The sequence below is a fragment of the Scyliorhinus canicula genome, chromosome 19, assembly GCF_902713615.1.
Source record: "Scyliorhinus canicula chromosome 19, sScyCan1.1, whole genome shotgun sequence".
Lineage (NCBI taxonomy): Eukaryota > Metazoa > Chordata > Chondrichthyes > Carcharhiniformes > Scyliorhinidae > Scyliorhinus > Scyliorhinus canicula.
Genome location: NC_052164.1, coordinates 82,057,992 through 82,082,108, shown reverse-complemented (window position 1 = coordinate 82,082,108; position 24,117 = coordinate 82,057,992). Strand labels below are relative to the sequence as shown.

The window sequence follows — 24,117 nt, the reverse complement described above, 5'->3', positions numbered from 1 at the left end:
AGCTGAAGTGGTTGTGAGGGATGAGCCATGAAGGGGCTTTGTGTTTTTTGTCCACTGCTACTAAGTCCCACAGCACTGAAGTTGGCTGTTTAAACATCCTACCTGCACAAACAGCAGACCCTGTGGCTGCCTCTGCATTCCTTCCTGGGCCGGCTGCCCCAACCTCCATCTTTCCCCCAGCAATGAATATCCCGCTCTTGTGGGCACTTTCTCCCAAGGCAGGCAGGCTGGGCTGGGAATTTTCCTGATTTCTCTCGCCCCACCTTAAGGATGAACCCAGGCCATAGAGTTAACTTTTAACAGCACATGTACTGCTGTTCAAGGGGTGCAAGATTATGCTCATAATGGACAAAGACTGCTCCGAGGAAATTGTCAGGATACTTGAATTGGTAATTGATGACTCAAAGCCTATTCTGCAATGGATAATAGCAGCGCAAATTTTCATCTCCAGCCTGGTTAACTCTGACCTTCAGTGAGGGAACAATGTGAGGAGTGTGATGAAGATTGCATCCAGTTCAATTTCCTGTATTCACCAGCATGGGTAGGTGTAACACAGTTAGTTTCATATTCTCCCCCCTTTTTTAGGAGGTTCTTTCTCTTCACCTGCGTCATGGAGAATCCCCTGTACTGCACAACTCTTATCTCTGATGGTGGGGCTGCCAATCTTTCAGTTCTGTGTGGCCTCTTGATTTGGGAGCCAGCTCATTGTCCTTCATTGGCCATGGTGCCAATGGTTGGCCAGTTAATTACCACCTCCTTCAAAATCTCTCTCAATATCCTGATGTTTGCATTTCCGGGTTCCTCACCCACATGTCAGTCCGGCTGTAGGACTGGGAACAGGGGATTAAAATTCTGCCCGTTTTTTACCCCTGCAGATACTACCAGATGTGCCGAATGTTTTCAGCATTTGCTGCTTTTTATTTTATACTATTTTGTTTTATAAATTTAGAGTACCCAATTCATTTTTTCCAATTAAGGGGCAATTTAGCATGGTCAATCCACCTAGCATGCACATCTTTGGGTTGTGGGGGCGAAACCCACGCAAACACGGGGAGAACATGCAAACCCCACACGGACAGTGACCCAGAGCCGGGATCGAACCTGGGACTTCGGCACTGTGAGGCTGCAGGGCGAACCCACTGCGCCACCGTGCTGATCCGCTATCTTTATACTATTGACAGTTTACAAGAAAAAGGGGAAGGGTAGCCATTTGGAAAATAGTAAATGTCAAAGCTAACTAATTTTTGACTCCATCTCCTGTCTCCTCCAGTCAAACTCGCTGCTCCTACCTCTAGCAAACTGTCATAGCACAAAATAAATGACAACTGCCCATGTGTGGAATTCCAATACAAATTCGCTACATGCTTGATTGTACTCTCTTTGAACTCAGACAAATTTGTTAAATTCTCCAAAGAGTAACCCTGTTGATGGACAATTTTTCTTCTCGCTCGCAATTGCAGACAACAGCGTTCCATGCATGTAAACGACTAATTTGATTCCGTGGGTGGAACCTTACCATATTTTTACAAAGTGTCAGGTTCTGACTGAAAACCTGCGTGTAGCTCTCCAGCTGCACGGACCCGTTTGCACTCAGCCACTCTAAGTAAAAAAAGAGTGGGCCTGGTTTGCGGCGTCACTCTGGCAGGGCGAGGCCTGATAGATCCGACAAGGCCGGCTCCCCAGAGGTGCGGACGCCATCTTGAAAGAGTACTCTGATCAGCACACAGACTGAACGGCCCTCAGCCCCCCACCCACATAAATGATCAGATCCTCCTAACAGAGCAATAATAACGAGGCTCTACCATTCCCCCAACCCCCCCCACAATGCCAAATTTGCCCCCCCCCCCCCCCCCCCCCCCCCCCACAGGCATTCGGTAACTCCCTCTCACACCTGCCCCCCTTGCAAGCATCTGTACAACTTCACCCCCCCCCCCCCCACCACAGACTTGGGTGCCAACCTTTCCCCCAACACACATAAAGGGAAGCCTCCCATGGGCCTGTACCCTGGCACAGGTTGGCACTACCAGCTTGCCACTGTGCCAACCTGACATTGTCAACGTGTGCCAAGTGACAGGGCACTGCTCAGGCATGCTCCTCTCCCCTGGAGACTATGCTTACCATTGTAGAGGCCGGGGGGGGGGGGATCCTTTCGACTGATTTTCAGTTTTCAAAACCTGTTGTAACCGAGGTTTGGATATTCAGTGAGGAGGGAGCCTGTGGCGGGAGGTGGAGGGGGGTGCTGAATAACTATATTCAAATGCATGCAAAACCATTCAAATGAGGTTCTCGCCCTTTGTGGGCATGAACCTCATGACATCACCAGCGAAGAGCATGGAAAATCTAGGGTGGGATTCTCCAATCGGCGACGCCGAAATCTCGTTCGGCGATCGGCCAGATCATCCCCGTTTGCGCCGAAATCGGGGCGGCACTGCTTTTGCGATGCTCTGCCCCCTCAGAAACGGGGTAGAGTACACCGCACACCATTGGGAAGGCCTCAAGACGTCACCTGAGGCCTTCCCCCGTTCCTCCACCCCCAATGGGCCGAGTTCCCGACAGTGTGGAACACTTACGGTATTTTGTTTTCGTGGACCCCGCGTAGCGGCTGCGCACTGTGTCCAGCGCCACCACAGTCGGGGGGGGGGGGGGGGGGGGAGCCGCACCGGGGTGGGGCCTTCGGTGAGGAGTGGGGAACGGTGAGGGGGGTTACTGGAAATCAGTATTTGGCAGGCCCGGACTGCACGCGGCCGGAGCCATGTTGCATGGCCTGGCCGCCGCAGGCCGCTGCTGTGCGCATGCACAACCACGGACCCACCCATTCTCCAACTGTTCTTGGCGAGGGAGCTGGGAGCTTTACACGACGTGGCTGCAAGTCCCACTTCAGTCCCAGAATCAATTCAGCTGACGCACCGTTTTTCTGGCGTAAAATGCCACTGTTCCCACGCTGGCGTCAGCATTTAGTCTGGAAATCAGAGAATCCAGCCCATGATCACTCTGGCAAGAATCATGTTTCCCGATGTTCTCCAGATTTTCCACCCGTGTCTGCAATCCTGCAGACCACTAACGTGGAATCAATATCGCCCCCCCCCCCCCCTTGTTATTTACACTTCCTCCAAGAGTAAAACTGCCAATTACAAATTGAATCCATCAAAACTGAAATTAGTTCAGGGTGCACGAACTCAACAATCCTAGCATTCATGTGAAGTTGCTTCTGATTTATGCAACGATTGTTGTGTAAATGAAGCACAATTCCGGAGTCAGGCATCACCGAACAGACACCAAAGTGAGGAAGATGCTGTGGAAGTGGGGAGTTTATAAACTTGACTTCAGTGTATAACTGAGGCTTGATTCCAGGTCTGCGCCACACACATCTTGTGGCACTAACCTTGGAGTGCAAAGGAAACCTTGATTTGATGAAAGCTCTCCACTCCTGTGCCCAGATGAATTACAATGCCTCGCTCTTGTGAATAATCGATAGCTAAATCAACCAGTGAGACAGCATTTAATGCAAAAGAAAGTAATTAATTGTGTGAGTAAAATTTTAGTTTTTTTAAGGGACATTATCAAAAACAGCTGGTTAGTCTGTTGAGTTTCCTTGAATTGATTCTTGTGAATTTTGTTTCAAACGGTTTCATTTAAATATTAAATACTAATTGATTTGTGGCAAGGACTGATTGGAGGGTTTTCCATTTGACCATATAAAGGAGCTAAATAACATGTACACATTTAAAATAACACAATCGTCTCGAGGTCCTTACTATAACCTTAGCGATATTCACATAGCTCCATGCAGGCTGTGGTTCAATAATCCCTTTAATTAAAATATAGTCAAGCAGTAGGACACATACATACAAAAGAATGTTATATAATATGTTTATACTGATTTTTTGAAAAATCTATGGCACCTCGTCGAGTGAATTAAAAGTTGTACAACTGCGGGGTATGTAGTGTGTGTTCAAAACTCCCAAGTGACATATTCTGGATCATCACTCTCTTATAATAATGAGTCCGTGATGGTATCACTTTTAATATCACTGCAAACATATATATATATATATACATATAAACACCTTTCCTCATGGATGCTGATATAAATTGGGTTAAACTTGAGTCTCCATTTAAAAAACATCAATACATTTTCATATAACAGATTTATTTCTGCACTTGCGTTATCTGTCCAGGATCAGTCCATTCATCCATCCATCCATCCAACCATCCGTCCATCTTGTCCATCAGTCCATCAAGCCATCCATCCATCTATCCAATGCTATAGGCGTGTCTTCCAGTCACTAATTAGAAATCCGTGTTGATATGCACTCTGTGCTGGTAATGTAATCTTCATTGTGGGATTTCGACTGGTTGTCCTTGTACTTTTCGGTTTACTTGAAGTGTATTCCTTGTACGCGGCTCTGTCTTGCAGCACTTGCAATATCTTTTGCAAATATGTTCAGTTACACCATGCTATCTCCCCTCCCTCCCCCCACCCCTTCTATAGAACAGCACCTTTCCCACCTGCAACCTTGAGTTCAGTTCAAAAAAACCAAATCATGTCTACATGCATGGTGAGACACTGAATGTTGACCTGTTAAAGGGTTAATGTGGCATGCACTGATATCTGCAGGAACAGTGATTCTTTTGTACTATGTGTTCATCCTAAATACTGATTGGTCATTGAAAAAACTCTCCAACACACTGAACCAGCCATGTCCTTCACAATCTGATGATCATTTATAAGTGTATGGGTGCAGAATGCGAATGGGTCACATCTACAAATCACAATGAAAATAGATTCCAGTTTGATATTTTCGTACATTTCAAAGACAAGAAGAGAATTTGGTTGAAGAGAATTTTTGCTTTGTTGCATACTTTTCGATTTTCATTGAAGCCTGAACCTCAGATTGGCTTATCAGGAAACAAGCCACCAATGGGGCAGAATCATAGCCAGAGGTTAGGGATGCCACTTGATGAAATCTATGATGGGACGTGTGACCCTGTGTGGTAGTATGACTAGAGGTATTATGGTACCTGGGAGTGTGAGCTGCCATTGGTGCAGAAGGCTCGCTGCCCATTGGCCCAAGTGTTGTCTTCTCATTGGTCAAGAGGAAGGTAGCTCCGCTTTACGAGGCGGGGTATAAGAACCCGTGTCTCCCAGCAGCCAGGTCATTTCTGTACTCCTGCTGCTGGGCACACTTCTTGTGGATTAAAGCCTTCGATTTGGACTACTCCTTCGTTTCTGTGTTCATTGATCGCGCATCAATTTAATCCACAAGATTTTTAAAGGATGGAGCACTGCATCAAGCCGGAGTGTCCACAACTCAGCCCCCCGCAGCGAATGCAACAGCCACATTTAAGCACTGGCTGGCTTGTTTCAACAGCTACCTTAGTACGGCGGAAAACGTCCCGACGAAGGAGCAGAAACTACACATCCTCCACTCGTGCGTCGGCACCGCCATATACACACTCATCGAGGACACAACAGACTACGACGCGGCTATGGACCTACTCAAAGGACACTTCATACGGCCGGTAAATCAAGTTTACGCTCGGCACTTACTAGCCACATGGCAGCAGATCCCTGGTGAGTCACTGGACGATTTTTACCGTGCCCTCCTTGTGCTGGGGAGGAACCCTGAGATTGTCATTTTTCTGTGCTGGGCCACACTCACCCGGAATGAGAAGGAGAGAGGCAGCCTCTCTAACCCAATGTAGCCTGCGATTCTGACCCCTCCCGGGAGTGCGAGGCACTGAATCACCACTGAGATACTTAACTGGATGGTCTGGGACCCAAATAGCATTCAGAGATTTATTTAGTGCCGATGATTGGCTGAATGTCTCAGGCAGTTTCTTCTGTGAGTTTAGCATTGTTGAAAAAAAAAGCTGGCAAGTAATATGGGGACAAAGCGTGACTTTGCCTCTGTACAATTCGGTGCTGCGGGTGAGTCAGAAATTAAGTGGGGTTTGTCAATCAAAAGCAGCTTAACGGATAAATAGATCATCCTCTTTATTGAATAGCTGATCTCCTTGTCTGTTTACATGTGATTTCTACATATTTAGGCTGATCTTTCAGCGAACCAAGCTATGGAAGCTAAGCTGACTTTCATCATCTGTTTGAGCAAATTGAGCAAAATCTCCCCGCATGGAGAAAGCACTGCTCCTTAACATTTTCAGTAACTTTTCTTCAAGGGATTCTTTTCATTGCCTGTGCACAGCACCTTGTTCTCACCGGCAGGTCATGACCGGAGTATCACTGGCCGGGCCTCTGGCTATGGCCCCCAGCCACGCAGGGACCGGACAATCACAGGAGCGGCGCCGGGCCCGATTCAGGCGTAACAGTCGATTCTCCGCCCCCACGCCAAACGCAATTTCGGCACAGGTTTGTGGAGAATCCAGCCCGTGGACTTCGCTCCAAAGATTGAAGTAACTGAGGCTATTCTCCTCTGAGAAGATTGAGAGGGGATTTGTTAGTGGTGCTCAAAGTTACAAGGAGCAATCAGAGAGAAACTGGTCCTTTGGCAGAATGATCAAGAACCAGAGAATATTGATTTTGGGTGATTGACAAAGGCAACATGAGGAAAAACCTCTCCCTGCAGCGAGTGGACAGGAGCTGGAATACACTGCCTGAGAGTGTGGTGGAGGCAAGTACAGTCGGCTTTCAAAAGGGAACTGGATAAGCAGCCGAGGAGAAAAGGGTGCAGCATCCTGAGATAAAGTTGGGGAAGTGGGACTAGCTGAGTTGTTTTGCAGAGAGCCTGAAGAGACACAAAGGGCTGAAGGGCCTCCTTCTGTACTGGTACCATTGTATTATTATATTGGGGCTGAATTCTCCATTTCGCGACGCCGGAAACGTGAATTGCGATCGAGCGGGGAATTGCGCAAATTTGAAGAATCGAGGCTTGTGCCCAATTCTGATTCTGATGTCCTGCTCTGGTCCCTCACTGCTGGTGATATCGACGTTTGTGCCCAGCACCGGCGGGTCCATGCGGGTCAGTTGCATGGACTTTAATATCTGTGGTGAATGTAATATATATGTATATATGATAATTCACACTGTCTTTGTAAGCGCAGTAGCGCTATCCTACCACTAGGGGGAGTAGCTCTGGGAGTACTCAAGGACTTGTACTGGGCTCCACCCTTGGCTCCGCCCATGACTCCTCCCCCTAGTGCAGCTCTATAAATACCCTTGTCCAGAGTCAGCCTGAGTTCACTAAGAGTTAATCAACGGGTAACAGGCTGGCTCTGAAGTAAGTCGATTAAAGCCTAGATTCATATCAGAAACACGTGTCTGGTGAAATGATGGTTCCATCAATATCACTAGCGGACTGGACGCAGTATGCCCCAACCTTCCACAATGCTCCATCCCTCTCGGGTAGTCGGAGGGGGGTGCGAATTGTTGCAAGTATTTACAAGCGGGGCCTGGGCGCCATGGCTGTTGAGAGGGAGCAATAAGGGAAGGAAACTTTTTAAAACTCTCCAAAATTACCAGGCTTCCTGAGGGGTGGCTGCCTGGGCTGGGGGGGGGGGGGGGGGGGGGGGGGGGCAGCGGGGAATGGCTTAATGCCAAATCCATGGACCAGGGGTGCCCCCTCAAGATCGTGTTAGCCCAGCTCAGATCACCATTGCTGCAGTGTGGGTTTTAAACGCGCCCCTTTGATGCTACTTACAGGCTCTTGGCTGCTCACCCTGCTGACTGCGCACTGCGTCCTGTAAATGTTTGGAGAGCCTCTGGCCATCAGGGATCCCACCCAAGCCACCACTTGGAAACCCCCACACCCCAGCTGATTCATCGATGGGATGGGCATGGCCAAGCTCAATCAGGGCAGAGGCCTCACCAATGACACTTTCAACTAGCGCACCCCTCAAGATCACAAGCTGTCTTCAAGCGTTGCCTGTCCAACGCACCCCTGCTCCCATCCATTCTGTCCCAATCAACTTGTCACAACCTGTGTGCCACACTCAGGACCTACATCACACTGCAGCTAAGCTCCAAGCAGATGCACACTTCTCTTGCTCACCCCATCTGTAGGATCTACCCATACACAAGCCTTCAGTTATGGAAGCAATTGGTGGCACATGGTGACTTTCGATGTCACTAGTGACGACGTTTTACCGTGTTCTGCCCACTGCCCATCAGATGTGCAAGTGTCAGGTGGGGGGGGATTTAGAAGTGCTGAAGTGTTCCAGTACCTCCTCTCCAGGAGGCACCGGCATGGGTCCATTCACTTCCTCATCCCTCGGGGTGTTCGATGGCCCACAGGCTACTTCATGGGAAGTGATGCCAGAGTGAGCTTCGGAGGCTCCACCATCATCTGACATAGCCAATCCTGGAAACCATCTCTCATCTGAGCCTTGATGTTTTCAACCATGGAGCACTGGGAGTGGGACATGTACCCTCAGCAAGTGACACATATTAGGGCAGCACGGTAGCATGGTGGTTAGCATAAATGCTTCACAGCTCCAGGGTCCCAGGTTCGATTCCCGGCTGGGTCACTGTCTGTGCGGAGTCTGCACGTCCTCCCCGTGTGTGCATGGGTTTCCTCCGGGTGCTCCGGTTTCCTCCCACAGTCCAAAGATGTGCGGGTTAGGTGGATTGGCTATGCTAAATTGCCCTTAGTGTCCTAAAGAATAAGGTTAATGGGGGGGGGGTTGTTGGGTTCTTGGTATAGGGTGGATACGTTGGCTTCAGTAGGGTAATCATTGCTCGGCACAACATCGAGGGCCGAAGGGCCTGTTCTGTGCTGTATTGTTCTATGTTCTATCTCTCACTGCCTCGGTCATGTCTCTCTGGCACTGTGCATTGTCCGTCTGAGACTATGCCATGTCCCTCTCTGCCTGTGATATGGCCCAATGTGACTAGCCAATGCTCTTGCTGCTTCTTGGGATTCCTTGTCTTAGCTATTGAATGCATAGATTGTCCTAAGCCTTTGATTCTTGACCCACGGCACTGTCGTCTTGCCCCAAGCCTTCCACTGTGGATACTACTCTTTCAGTGTTGGCTTGGGTACCATGCATTATCTCCTGTGCCTGTAGGTGGTTGGACTCCTCCAGCTGCACCTGCAGGCACTAGAAAATGCTGACAGCCCGACTGTAACTCCTGGCTCTCTGTCTTCATCTCTACGAGTGATGTGATCATACCTTGCGTGACACCTGTCTGGACTACAGCTGTTTCCTGGGGTCGGGCAGCCCTTTGACTGCCCGTTCCCTCTGGAGTCGCTGCCTCCACCTTATGTGCTGCAGCATGTGTGAAGGGAACACCAGAGGCTGACCCAAGAGCCTCTTCATTAAAATGCCCCACCAAGGTGATGTTCTCTGCGATGGTAGAGGGTGCAGGTGACAGCAGTGACGATAAGTCAGAGTCTTCCCTGGATTGGTGCTCTGGGGTGTGCTGGGGGTGTGCCTGGGGGAAACGATCCTGGACAGCTTGGCCTTGTTTGTTGGTGATCGTGCAAAATAAAGATCAAGAGACATGGTGAGATCTTGGGAAGGAGTGGTCTGTGGGAGAGGGGTGACTCACTTGCTGCAAGGACATCATTTTGTATTCGGAGTTCACTTGGTTGCCGCAGGCTGACCTCCACTTCCGACACTGCCCTTTCCTCAGCCTCGCCGGCTAATCGCATCGCCCTCTGCTCCGCGGGGGTTTGGACTCGCAGGTCTGGGATGCCACCTCCAGTTTTCTGGTGCTCTCGCCTATTATGGGCCATCTTATCCTAGGGGACACATAAAGGACATGGTGAGATGCATGGAAGTGAGTTCGATGGAGGAAGCGGAGGGCAGGTCTGCAGCTGGTGGCATGTTTGTGCAAGGCACCTGGCCAACGAGGACAATACAGGTGTTGGGGTTCAGTGGAAGGTGGAATCTAAGAGAGATGCAGGCAGGTGCATGTGGTTGGCCTCTAGGGGATTGGGGATGATGATGTGAGGAGTGAGGGATGGGAGTGATGCCAGGGAAGCAGAGATGGTGACTCACCCAAGTTGCCCTCAGGTTCTTCTTCTTGCACTGGGTTCCAGTTTCCTGGAGAGGCTGGTAGCACTGGATGCTTCTCCCACCTCCTCCCAGGCTCTGTTGAAATTAGCAGGCTTCAGCCTCCTGCCCACCTGTGGAAGAGGGGGTCCCTCCTTTCTCCCACCATGTCCAGCATTCGATTGAGCTCTGATTCTGTGAATCTGGGGCAGGTCTCTGCAGAGCATCTTCGTCGCAGGAATGAGAGTGTTTGGGGAATGAGGTGCTTATAAACAGCTCCAGCTTGTCAGGCTCTCCCGTGGTAACACCAGCCCGAGTGAATCAGACGCCAGCAGGAATGGGAATTGCTCTGAATTCACGTGGGCAGAGTGCTGCCACGTTTGCATGCCCTGACCTGCTTTCCAAATAGCGCCCCAACGGGAACGCAAAGCGCACTCAATTCAGTCCTGGCAGTCTCCCAAATGGAGAATTTCGGCCCTAAGCTTCCCGTGTCACTTTGGGTTGCCAAACAAATTCCATTGAATCGGTCAAGAATTATCTATGCTTTGCAAAGCCATGTTTCTGATTTCTTAGGTATTTTTTCTTGATTTGTGATTCCATTAATTTTCCAGTTGCGGAAGTCAGGCTCATGGGTCAGCAGTTGTCATGTGCAACCCTGATTGAATATATGACCCACATTTGCCTGTCAAAAATTCCCAGTCTTCATTAGCTCCTTTAATGTGACTGTCAGTGCTTCATAAATCTCCATCCTTGTCCCTCTAAGTACCCTTTGACAGAGTTATGCATCCTTGGAGATTTATTCATTTTCCTCCCTTTTAACCTGTCAAGTACTCTTGCTTCAATCATATGAAAGTTTCAGATGCTGGATGGCACATTGCTTGTGCCATCACGGTATAAAAGCTCCAAGAAGAAGTAATCTATGATGTTAATGATCTCTTCATCCGACATTTAGCTCCCTCAGATTTTTATCTTGCTCTCTGTTTGCTCTTTTGCAATGTCTTTTGGCATTATGTTTTTAACTGCTGTTTTGTCCCTTTCCAGTTGTCTCTTGGCGCAACTAATCTCTCTGCACGGGCAGACATGCACATGCCGTGTTATAGCCTGAACGTGCAAACAACATACCATCACAGCACACCATCTGTCAGCATGCGAAATGCAATAGGCCAGTCCCCGTTGATCTTTGTGAGGTTCCCCACAGAGCTGAGCTTATGCCAGCAACTAGGCTACTGTCACACATTTGAGTGTTGTTTGCTTAAATGCAAACAGCCAAATGCAGAAATTATTTTTCTTTCCGTCCTCATTATGAGACTTCTGCCATTTAGCGGAGGCAACGTGAAGAGGAAAAACAAACAGTATTGCATAATTTGGCAAAAATCACCACAGTTTAATCTCTGTCAGCAGATGGTGTACCATCATACGAGGTCCGTACGATGGGCTATTCCTGCTGTCCTGATGTGAAGAGGTGTCATGGAGGAAAACCATTGGACCACAATTGAAAAGGTGGTGAAAGATTCATTTAAAAATTGTCCTCTTCTATTCTAATTATATGTTTCTCCCACATTCCCTTCTAAGTCGCACCAATTGAGTATTGAAGGGAAAATTGATCATTCATATTATACTTCAAATATTGCAGCTGGTCATCTGTCTTAAGGCAGAAGGGGATAAAATTAATATTGAAGCACTTTTGAGTATTTGAAGTATCCCTGTGCATTTTTGAATGAATTAGTTTTGAGCCACACTATTTATTGATGTTGAAAGTACTTTATATGTTGGAAGTTTTAGATTGCCAACAAGCCAGGATTTGAATTTATATTCAGTGCTAATATTACAATCTTGGTTGATATTTCACTCTCAATGCTTGACTTCTACCTTTAATCATCAAGACACCTTTAAAATTAAAATAAACTCTGCGAGGTGCAGCTTTGCGAAACTCCAGCGAGTCCCACGGAGCACCAATTTCGAGTGACAATTCTATTCAGCTTCATAAAGTGGCAGATGTAAATGTTATGCCCTCGCTCACCCCCACGATTTTAGGATATACTGCAGAAGTTATGGTGGGACAGAATGACTATCCCCCTACTGCCAAGGACATGGGCCATAGCTGTCCCATACTGTCAGGACATGGCTGTGTAAACAGTCAGGTCAAATGGTGGATTATGAGGCTCTTCAAGGGGTAAAACAAAAGTGGCTCTTTACATTTTTCTTTTCCCCAAAGGACACTGATACCATTTATTTTTGCTGTAATCAACTCCCTCTGAAGTAACCTAAAAAATCCCTCAGAACCATTGAAATAACAGTCCTGGGATGTAGCTGGAGCAGATAGATTTCCCCCATCCCTTTCTTCCACAGGCAATTAGGACACTTTGAACATATGGAGAAAATGCAATAGAGCTTGAATTTGCCCTAAATTGTGGACGGACTCCATGGTTAACTAACACCACCCTGTGACCTACCTCGCTCCTAGATTTTTTAAAACAGTTTTTCCAATTAAGGGGCAATTTAGCGCGGCCAATCCACCTAGACTGCACACCTTTGGGTTGTAGGGGTGAGACCCACGCAGCATGGGAGAACGTGCAAACTCCAGGCAGGATAGTGACCCGGGGCTGGGATCGATCCCAGGTCCTCAGCACCGTCAGGCAGCAGTGCTAACCACTGCGCCACCGTGCCACCCACGCTCCTGAAATTTTATTCTTGTTCACTTGTACTCCATTTATACATTGGGGTGCCAATCCATTCCAGCAGTATGTTCTTGCTGGTCCTCAAAAGTCTTCAATGGCAGAAATGTACCTTCCTGTCAGGAGGTTTAATTTCCTTCACTGTTACACGCAGAGTCACCCGTGATTGACATTTGACCCGAGGCATGACCTTTTGTTCCCATTGATATTCCCACATACAGATTGGAGCAGATTCTTGTCAGAGTGGACTGTCCACATGATAAGATCAAGAATCACATTGGTCTTGAAATATGTAGAGTGTGGCAGCCAACTGCTGGGAGATCTTGGTAACTTTCCCTTTATTATATTCAAAACCTGCATGTATTTTCCAAGCACTTCCATGGTCGTTTTTCTCAATATTTTTCCATATAGATCCGTGAGAAGCTGCAATTAGAGTAGAAGCAATAAGAGTATTACTCCATGATAAAGCTGTGTCGGCCATTGCTCAGCGGGTTCAAACCCCACAAGAGGGCTTGAGTGTAAACACCAATTCTGAATGATAGTGCAATTAATGCTAGTTCAGCACTGAGGGAGCTGGAGTCTTACCGATCAGATGTTCAGAAGAGGTCGCATCTGCGCTTATGGATGGATATAAAAGATCCCGAGAGGGCGATAGCCATGGTGACCTGGCTGATAGTCATCTCTCAGTCAACTATGCAAAAAATAAAAATTAGCTGGTCATTCTCACATTGCTGTTTGTGGAAGCTTCCTCTGCACACATTTTCTCCCATGTTCCGGCATTGCAGCACCTCAGGCAAATTTTTTATTCTTTAGGTGCCCTGCGGCCATGAAAGGTGGTATTTAAAGGCAAGTTTTTTTCTTTTTAAAAAATATTTGATGAGTAATGTTTATGTAGTCCCAAAGAAGAGAGTATTTACATTTGTGGGTGTGGTGAATCAGCTAAATCTCGAAAGCCCTATGTGGAGAGTCTACCAGGCATCTGTATTGACCTAAATGGTAACTGGTGCTTTTTCTATCCCATTGTACACATGCCCGTGTCAAACGTTCAGTACATACTGGGAGAGTGCCCCCAAACCGGTACTGATCCTTGACATGTATTTAAACACTCAATCTGGCAGCTAGGAGTGGGACAAATGCCAGTATTAACTCAGTTCAGTGGCAGATGTCTGCAGGTACCCAGAGGACATATCAAAGCATGTCTCTATAAACTGCACTGTAAGTTCACAAATGGAAATACATCCTCATAGGAAATGGGTGGAGAGACTGATTTCCTCCCTTTTGGAGTACCAGAATCAGCTTTTCTCAGTCAGTCTCAACCTTGCCCTGAGAAAGCTGGCTGTGGGTTCAAGCTCAGCTCTCAGACTTGAGGGCCTAATTTCCGTGGATACTCCAATGTCGATTTGAGGGTGTGCTGTATTGTTGGACGTTCTGTCCTTTTGACGATAGTTCAAGCTGGGGCCCAGTTTACTGTGCTGATGGTCTTTAAAGCTCCACGGTCCAGTTCAAAGATAAAAATAGAGTTTTGCCTGTTCCTTCCTACCTCAGCCACCATCCAAAACCTACATAATTTGTCATTCATCTTGCTTCTCATTGTCTGGGTGCAAAATGGCTGTTGCATCTGTTGAAACGGTGACTATGTTTCAAAGTAATTAATTCCACGTAAATTCATTGATATATTTCTGAGGGATGAATTAAGGTGCTTTACCAGCGCAATTCTTTAAAATGATAAACAATCGACAGGAAGGGCTACTTTCGCATTATTTGTGATTAAAAGACATAGACTTAGAACATAGAGTGCAGAAGGAGGCCATTCGGCCCATCGAGTCTGCACCGACCCACTTAAGCCCTCACTTCCACCCTATCCCCATAACCCAATAACCCCTCCTAACCTTTTTTGGTCACCAAGGGCAATTTAACATGGCCAATCCACCTAACCCGCACGTCTTTGGACTGTGGGAGTAAACCGGAGCACCCGGAGGAAACCCACGCAGACAGGGGGAAGAACGTGCAGACTCCGCACAGACAGTGACCCAGCGGGGAATCGAACCTGAGACCCTGGTGCTGTGAAGCCACAGTGCTATCCACTTGTGCTACCGTGCCGCCCATTATTGCACAGACTAGAAAAGGAGATTGGAGTTTTGCATAAGAGAAATTGAAATAGCACGGCAAATATTTAATATTAAAATATTAAAATGTACACCAGTGTTATGTATGTGTATCTGAGTGTCAACTTTGCAATTGTTGATATTTGACCTGATTGAGTGACCGAATATTGGATTAGAAATGTTCAGTGACGGTCTGTAGCACCAGATGGCGTGTAGGCTGCCAATTGGGATGGGGAAACCCATGTCTGAGTACAAGCCAGTCGTCTGCAGGGGAAAAATGTGCGACTGTCCGTTCAAATTAGAATCAACTTTCCTCAAGAAGTTTTCTCAACTGTGCATTGAAAGTAGTGCCATGTGAAAGAAAGCAGCCGGTGACCCAAAGAGCAGAATGACACTTAGGTACAGGCACAGTAATATTTAATGCCCTGGTTTATTGATTCGCTAGGGCAGCACGGTAGCATGGTGGTTAGCATAAATGCTTCACAGCTCCAAGGTCCCAGGTTCGGTTCCCGGCTGGGTCACTGTCTGTGTGGAGTCTGCACATCCTCCCCGTGTGTGCGTGGGTTTCCTCCGGGTGCTCCGGTTTCCTCCCACAGTCCAAAGATGTGCGGGTTAGGTGGATTGGCCAGGCTAAATTGCCCTTAGTGTCCTAAAAAAAAATAAGGTTAATGGGGGTTGTTGGTTTACTGGTATAGGTATACGTGGGCTCGAGTAGGGTGATCATTGCTCGGCACAACATCGAGGGCCGAAGGGCCTGTTCTGTGCTGTACTGTTCTAATTCTAATTCTAATTCTAACTTGCTGCTAAGCTGGTTTCCAAGCCACAGTTTCAACCAAAGCTCGACTGCTTTGGAGCTGGCCTGAGCCTTGTTAAATATTTTTCTACTTTCACATTCACAATAGCTCCAGGGCATCAAAACCAATGCGTCAGAATATACTGTCAGTACCATTGCGAGAAATGTTTAAATAAGTAATTTCAAATACTGCAATACATCTTTGAACCAAATCACAAGCAGATTTGAGTCTCAGAGTTGGAAATTACACTTAAAGGGAATGTAGGAACACAACTTTGAATATAGGTGTGATGAACGGTATTAATAACTGCCGTAAACGGTACATGACCTTTAATACCTTGCCCCTTTAAGGGGCTTGGAACCCTGGGGGACTCCGCCTCTGGCTACGCCCCCAGGAAACGGTATATAGGATAAGGCTCCATGTGGCGAGCACACTTCTCTCGAATGCTGTCCTGTTCTCTGTACATTAAAGCCTTTTGATTACCGACCTCACTCTCGCGTCGTAATTGAGGGTGCCTCAATTTAATATACAGACACATCAAGATGGACAGCGCTCTAAAACCGGAGAAACTCAACCTGGACGCCAGGTCGCCGGAAGCCCCGGAAATTTTTTAATATTGGCTCCGGTGTTTTGAGGACTATCTGGACTCCTCAACGACTGATGTCGACAGCACTCGCAAGCTGTGTTTACTACATGGCCGGGTGGGCCACCGACTCTCCGCCGTGATTGAGAACGCTACGACCTATGATGCGGCGGTCAAAATATTGAAGAAACGCTTCATAAAACCTACTAACGAGGTACACGCCAGACATTTGCTCTCAACCTGCAGCCAGCATTCCGGGGAAACGCTGGACGAGTTCGTGGAAAGACTCAATGCGCTCGCGAGGAACTGCGACCACAAAGCAGTGATGGCAGAAGACCACAGGAACTTACATATTCGTGACGCCCTTGTGTCTGGTATCAGGTCCTCGTACATCCGGCAGCGGCTCCTAGAAGACGGGGCAAAGGATCTCCAGGGCACGGTAACGCTCGCCTCTTCTCACGAAACGGCCCACCGTAACCTCCGTACGTACTCCGCGGACCTTGTGAACCCCTCTCGATCCCCTCCAGACTCGGCCATGCTACAGGCCTGTGCCGCGCGCCGATCCACTCACTCCGGGGGTTCCCCATGCTATTTCTGTGGGCAGGGCCAGCACCCACATCAGCGTTGCCTGGCCCGATCCGCGATCTGCAACGACTGCGGGAAGAAAGGGCACTTCGCGAAAGTCTGCCTGGCTGGGCCCAAAGGCCACAAACAAAACCCTCACCAGGCCCAGAAATCAAGCTCCCGGTCTCACAGACCCCGCAATGCGGCCGCGCTGCGGCCGGGCACGCCCACTTCCGATGCGTCATCGACCTCGTGCGAGTCACAGGAGCGGCCACCTTGGCAGCGGCCATCTTCGAAACCCGACACGTTCGACCGGCGGCGGCGGCATATCTTGTGACTCCGGGCGGCCATTTTGTGAGTTCGACTCTGACGGCCCGCAACTAGGAGCGATCACACTCGATCAATCGCGGCCGAAACACCTGCGAAACTCAATGATGCGGGTGCGAATCAACAGCCACGACTCTCCCTGCCTATTCGACTCCGGGAGCACGGAGAGCTTTATCCATCCAGACACGGTAAAACGCTGCTCCCTGCGTACCCACCCCGCCTCCCAAACTATCGCCCTCGCTTCAGGGTCCCATTTGGTTCAAATCACGGGGTACTGTGTCGCTGACCTTGTAATTCAAGGCGTTGAATACTCCCGTTTTAAACTTTACATCTTTCCTCAACTCTGCGGCCCCCTGCTTCTCGGTCTGGACTTTCAGTGCAGCCACCGGAACCTGACACTGAAGTTCGGTGGACCCCTGCCCCCACTCACAGTATGCAGCCGGCGACACTCAAAGTTGCGCCACCCCACCTCTTCGCGAACCTCACTCCCGACTGTAAGCCGGTCACCACCAGGAGTCGCCGGTACAGTACCCGAGACATGACCTTCATCAAGTCAGAGGTTCAGCGGCTACTAAAAGAGGGGGTCATAGAGGCCAGCAACAGGCCTTGGAAGGTTCAAGTATTGGTAGTCCGCTCCGGGGAAAAGCAACGAATGGTAGTGGATTATAGCCAGACCATAAACCGCTTTACACAACTCGATGCTTACCCACTTCCCCGCATAGCTGAAATGGTAACTCACATCGCCCAGTATCGGGTATTCTCCACGGTTGACCTAAAATCGGCCTATCATCAACTCCCTATTCGCTCAGAGGACCGCCCCTACACAGCTTTTGAAGCAGCCGGTCGGCTGTTTCACTTCCTCAGGGTCGCCTTTGGTGTTACAAACGGAGTCTCCGTTTTCCAGACGGCGATGGATCAAATGGTGGACCAGTACGGCTTACGGGCTACGTTCCCGTACTTCGACAACGTCACCATCTGCGGCCATGACCAGCAGGACCACGACGCAACCTGAGGAAGTTCCTCCAGACTGCCCGGGCCCTCAACCTCATGTACAACAAAGAGAAATGCGTGTTCCACACAACCCGGCTCGCCATCCTCGGCTATGTCGTGGAAAACGGGGTCCTAGGCCCGGACCCCGACCGCATGCGTCCCCTTAAGGATCTCCCCCTCCCCTGTAGCCCCAAGACACTCAAACGGTGCTTGGGGCTTTTCTCCTATTACGCCCAGTGGGTCCCCAGATATGCGGACAAAGCCCGGCCACTCATTAAGACCACGGTTTTTCCCCTGACGGATGAGGCCCAGTCGGCTTTCGACCGTATCAAGGCCGACATCATCAAGGCCGCCATGCACGCGGTGGACGAAGCCATTCCCTTCCAAGTAGAAAGCGACGCATCAGACGTCGCCCTGGCTGCTCCCCTCAACCAGGCGGGCAGACCAGTAGCGTTCTTCTCCCGAACCCTCAACGCCTCGGAAATCCGGCACTCTGCAGTCGAGAAGGAGGCACAAGCCATAGTGGAGGCTGTGCGACACTGGAGGCACTACCTAGCTGGTAGGAGGTTCACCCTCATCACCGACCAACGGTCGGTCGCCTTTATGTTCGATAATGCACAACGGGGCAAAATAAAGAACGACAAAATTCTGAGGTGGTGAATAGAGCTCTCCACCTAAACGTACGATATTAAATATCGCCCGGGGAAGCTCAACGAGTCCCCAGATGCCCTGTCCCGCGGCACGTGCACCAACGCGCAATTGGACCGCCTGAGATCCATCCACGATGACCTCTGCCACCCGGGGGTCACCCGGCTTGCCCACTTCATCAAGTCCCGCAACCTACCCTACTCCACAGGAGAGGTCAAGGCCATGACTAAGGCATGCCAGATCTGTGCGGAATGCAAACCGCAATTCTATCGAACAGACAAGGCCCGCCTGATAAAGGCCTCTGGGCCCTTTGAGCGACTAAGCGTGGGCTTCAAAGGGCCCCTCCCGTCCACCAACTGCAACATCTATTTCCTCACCGTCATCGACGAATTCTCCCGCTTCCCTTTTGCTGTCCCCTGCCCCGATACGACCTCAGCCTCCGTGATCAAGGCACTGCGCAGCATCTTCACACTGTTTGGTTTCCCCACTTATATCCACAGCGACCGGGGTACATCGCTCATGAGCGATGAGTTGCGTCGGTACCTGCTCAGCAAGGGCATCGCCTCGAGCAGAACGACGAGCTATAACTCGCGGGGAAATGGGCAAGTGGAGAGGGAGAACGCGACAGTTTGGAAGGCTGTCCTCCTAGCCCTACGGTCAAGGAGTCTCCCAATCGGCCACTGGCAGGACGTCCTACCCGATGCCCTGCACTCCATTAGGTCGCTCCTCTGTACGGCCACAAACGAGACCCCTCACAATCGTTTGTTTGTCTTCCCCAGGAAGTCCACCTCTGGGGCCTCGCTTCCACTCTGGCTGATGACTCCGGGTCCAGTCCTACTCCGGAAACACGTGAGGAGCCATAAAACGGATCCAATAGTCGAGAGGGTCCACCTGCTGCACGCAAACCCTCAATATGCCTACGTTGAGCACCCCGACGGCAGGCAGGATACTGTCTCCCTGCGAGACCTGGCACCCGCTGGCTCTCCCACTGACCCCACCGACTCTCCCACCAACCCCGACGTTTTCCCCACCGACCCCCCCCTTCTACCAACACTCCCCGCCCCACACCGACCGCCAATTCCGACAGCGCCCCCCCAATAGCGCCCCCTGCCCCCCAGCCAGCGCCGGCACCGACCTCCCCTGATACCCTCCCCCCCCCCCTCCAAGGCGGGCAAAGGCTCAGTCAACCGTGCTCCCGGATAGACCACCATCGGAACCGACCGCATCCACGGCGCCACCACCAGAGCAGCGAAAGTCAGCACGGCCAATCAGACCACCACAAAGACTGAACTTATAATTTAAAACACTTCACCCCCGATGGACTATGTGGTTTATTTTTAAACAGGGGGTGAATGTGATGAACGGTATTAGATTTAGATTTAGAACAGTACAGCACAGAACAGGCCCTTCGGCCCTCGATGTTGTGCCGAGCAATAATCACCCCACTCAAACTCACGTATCCACCCTATACCCGTAACCCAACAACTCCCCCTTAACCTTACTTTTTAGGACACTACGGGCAATTTAGCATGGCCAATCCACCTAACCCGCACGTCTTTGGACTGTGGGAGGAAACCGGAGCACCCGGAGGAAACCCACGCACACACAGGGAGGACGTGCAGACTCCGCACAGACAGTGACCCAGCCAGGAACCGAACCTGGGACCCTGGAGCTGTGAAGCATTGATGCTAACCACTATGCTACCGTGCTGCCCCAAAGCCTACTGCACCTGTTATTCCCAGGCGGTCTCCCATCCAAGTACTAACCAGGCCTGAATCTGCTTAGCTTCTGAGATCAGACGAGATCGGGCGTTTTCAGACTAGTGTGGCCGTTGGCATCTACAGCCCCGTCTTGCCTTAACTGCCGTAAACGGTACCTGACCTTTAATACCTTGCCCCTTTAAGAGGCTTGGAACCCTGGGGGACTCCGCCTCTGGCTATGCCCCCAGGAAACGGTATATAGGATAAGGCTCCATGTGGCGAGCACACTTCTCTCGAATGCTGTCCTTGTTCTCTGTATATTAAAGCCTTTTGATTACCGACCTTGCTCTCACGTTGTAATTGAGGGTGCATCAATAGGTTTCCACTTTTGCGAGTGTAAACACCAGGAGAAAGCTTAACTTTGTCACTGTTAGGTCAATGTGCAGAGCCAAAGAGCAACTTTGCACAACCTTTCTTCCCAATGATTAAATACATGAAATCGCAATTGGATATTTTGCTCCTGGCCTGTGAAAGGGGTGGGTTTGTTTTGTCCTTATTGTGCCATTACTAGGTCAAGTAATTTGCAGCAAGTGACTTCTATTATTCAAATCTACTCAGAAAGCAGCACCTTTAGGGCTTTTTATGCAAAATTGCAGTGTTGGGCTGAAAATTATACTATTCAAGAATTTCGAAACATACAGAATTTGTCAGGGAATGTCACATTGCACCAAGTTGTTTGTGCAATCATAATGCATCCTCAAGAAACTATTGAAGTGTCCAGCTGTGTAAATCACTGATGCCGCAGCGACATTATATTCCACACTGAGTATTCATGTTTTCTTTTTCCCCCTGAAGGTGTATTTACTGCAATTGTACTTCACAAGCATCTTAGACGAGTTATCTTTGGCCAGAGCTTTTGCTGGTTCCAAATGTTTCCTCCTTTTTCATTCATGACTACCTGTCTTTTCTATTGGGACTATTGATATTCCTCCACAGTCATCTTTTTAAGTTCATCAGATTGCCTCCGGCACTGAAGGTCAGTGGGGATAATGGATGGGATATTCCGGCCCCACCACACTAGCTGCGGTGAGCCAGCCAAAATGTCATTGAGTTCAGCAGGAACGGAAATTCTGCCACAGCAGCTGAAACAATCCTCAACTTTATAGTACAACGACCCACAATATTATTTTTAAAAAGTCAATTTGTCCTAACTCCCATTGGGCGGGAGTGGAGGGGCTGGATTCTCTGCTCCCCGATGGCGGAATCGCATTCGGCGGCGGGGCAGAGAATTTAACAGCGTGATCGAGGTATACGCTCCCTCTTCACTTGTTACTGAGCTTGCTCTAAGCATAATGTCAATCAAAGCTGAAACTACTCAATCCCAGCATAAAATCTGCAGTGTAAGTGCAATGTATCTCATTGTCTGTAGGTCTGCAATGTCGACCTTCACTATCAGATCTCCAGTTGACACCAGGTGTACTTTCATTTTGTTTTAAACAGTAATTCTGCTGTCTTCATTGAATTATACTGTGATTACTCTTGTTCCACACAAGTATATGTTCTCCATTTTGCCCAGCTTCACCTTTCTTCATGGTTCTTCTCAGACCCCGTGCCTCAGGCTGAGTCTTTTGAGGGACTACCAGCTTTGTAAACTTGGGCCTTCATGTGTTCTCATTCATATCAGATCCTGCCGGCGTGCAATGCGCGGCTGGCTCAGCCACCGCAACACACGCCACAGGATGGGTTTTGGAGTGAATGCTGCCCACTATATAAATTCCGATGATCTATTTGGCACCATTTTTGACAATGTTTGCACCTTTATCACCATTGTGTTTCCTGCCATTTGCCTCCCATGAAGGGGTAGCTTCAGGTAGCTATGCAATCTGATCCTACTACACGGTAACACAGTGGTTAGCACTGTAAGTTCACAGTGCCAGCGAACCGGGTTCGATTCCCGGCTTGGGTCACTGTCTGTGTGGAGTCTGCACCTTCTCCCTGTGTCTATGTGGATTTCCTCCAGGCAGCGGCGTGCAGAGGTCTGGTGATGCCCGGGGCAAATCTTGATTATATGCCCCCAAAGACTCAAGTATAAGGCCTAATATACTGAGAAATATTATGAGAAAGGAAAACATTTTGAATATATAAACACAGATGAAACATGAAATAAACGCTTTAAACATAGAACAGTACAGCACAGAACAGGCCCTTCGGCCCTCAATGTTGTGCTGAGCCATGATCACCCTACTCAAACCCACGTATCCACCCTATACCCGTAACCCAACAACCCCCCCCCTTAACCTTACTTTTATTAGGACACTACGGGCAATTTAGCATGGCCAATCCACCTAACCCGCACATCTTTGGACTGTGGGAGGAAACCGGAGCACCCGGAGGAAACCCACGCACACAGGGGGAGGACGTGCAGACTCCACACAGACAGTGACCCAGCCGGGAATCGAACCTGGGACCCTGGAGCTGTGAAGCATTTATGCTAACCACCATGCTACCCTGATTTATTCGATTTTAATATTAATCAATCAAATTTATTAAGTTCTTTTCCCCAAATGATACCTCCTGTCACAAAACACCTGAACTACTTCATTTTTTACATCAGCTGTGAGAAATTCTTTTTCAATGCTTATTAAAGCCAGGTTGGTCAGTCGCTCCTGTGACATAGAAGACCTCAGATATGTTTTTATTAATTTCAGTTTTGAAAATGACCTTTCACAGCTTGCGACTGAAAATGCAATTGTAAGCAGTAATCTGTATGAAACACACAGCGTCGGAAAGACATCCCTCCCATACTGCAGTAAAGACTCCAGAGCATCTTTAGGATCAGGGGGAACTCTAGTCCCTCCAGCTCGAAGGAGCATCACAAAATCAATAATTTCGTCATATAACTGAATTGCAACCACATCATTGTCATAATAATTTGCAAAGTCTGAACATTCCTTTTTTAATTTCTCTCTTTCTTGTTCATCTCCACTGATAATTTTGTGCAATTTATATCATAGACTTGCAAATTAGTGGTATCTGTATTCAAATATTAGCATGTTAAGGAATAAATGTCTCCTATTCCGAGATTAAATGCCATAGCAGTCCTCTGATCATCCAGGCTTCACTCTTACTACATCCCACGTAAATATTTCATTAAATATCACCAAAAAACCTATAAAAAACGTAGTTGCACCCGTTCTAGAGCTATTCACTGACCTCTTTATCTTTGCCATCTCTAAGGTATAGGACGGCTGCCTGAGGTTAAATTGCGCTGTAAGTTAGTCAATTTCCCCTTAGCGCTGGAATTCTAGGGATATTGTTCTCTTCTTCAGTCATTTTGCTTTGCAACACGGTAGCATAGTGGTTAGCATCAATGCTTCACAGCTCCAGGGTCCCAGGTTTGGTTCCCAGCTGGGTCACTGTCTGTGCGGAGTCTGCACGTCCTCCTCGTGTGTGCGTGGGTTTCCTCCGGGTGCTCCGGTTTCCTCCCACAGTCCAAAGATGTGCGGGTTAGGTGGATTGGCCATACTAAATTGCCCGTAGTGTCCTAAAAAGTAAGGTTAAGGGGGAGTTGTTGGGTTACGGGTATAGGGTGGATACGTGAGTTTGAGTAGGGTGATCATTGCTCGGCACAACATCGAGGGCCGAAGGGCCTGCTCTGTGCTGTACTGTTCTAAATCTAAATCAATGGGTGAGATGTTATGTCTCAAAAGTTGCGCCTCCCTCCTCTGCAACCCCCATGGAGAAGGATATGAGCAGAACGTCATGGAAATACTGTTA

At 48.8% G+C, this 24,117-nt stretch overlaps 1 protein-coding gene and 1 non-coding gene across 10 annotated transcripts in view; one reads left to right on the top strand and one right to left on the bottom strand.

Moving 5' to 3' along the window:
- igsf9bb (immunoglobulin superfamily, member 9Bb) overlaps window positions 1-24,117 on the top strand; it is an 827,780-nt gene that overhangs the window by 288,808 nt on the left and 514,855 nt on the right. The window lies entirely within an intron of this gene.
- On the bottom strand, window positions 20,358-20,476 carry LOC119954572. Its single transcript, XR_005458263.1, has one exon. It is a non-coding gene; the product is annotated as a 5S ribosomal RNA (ribosomal RNA).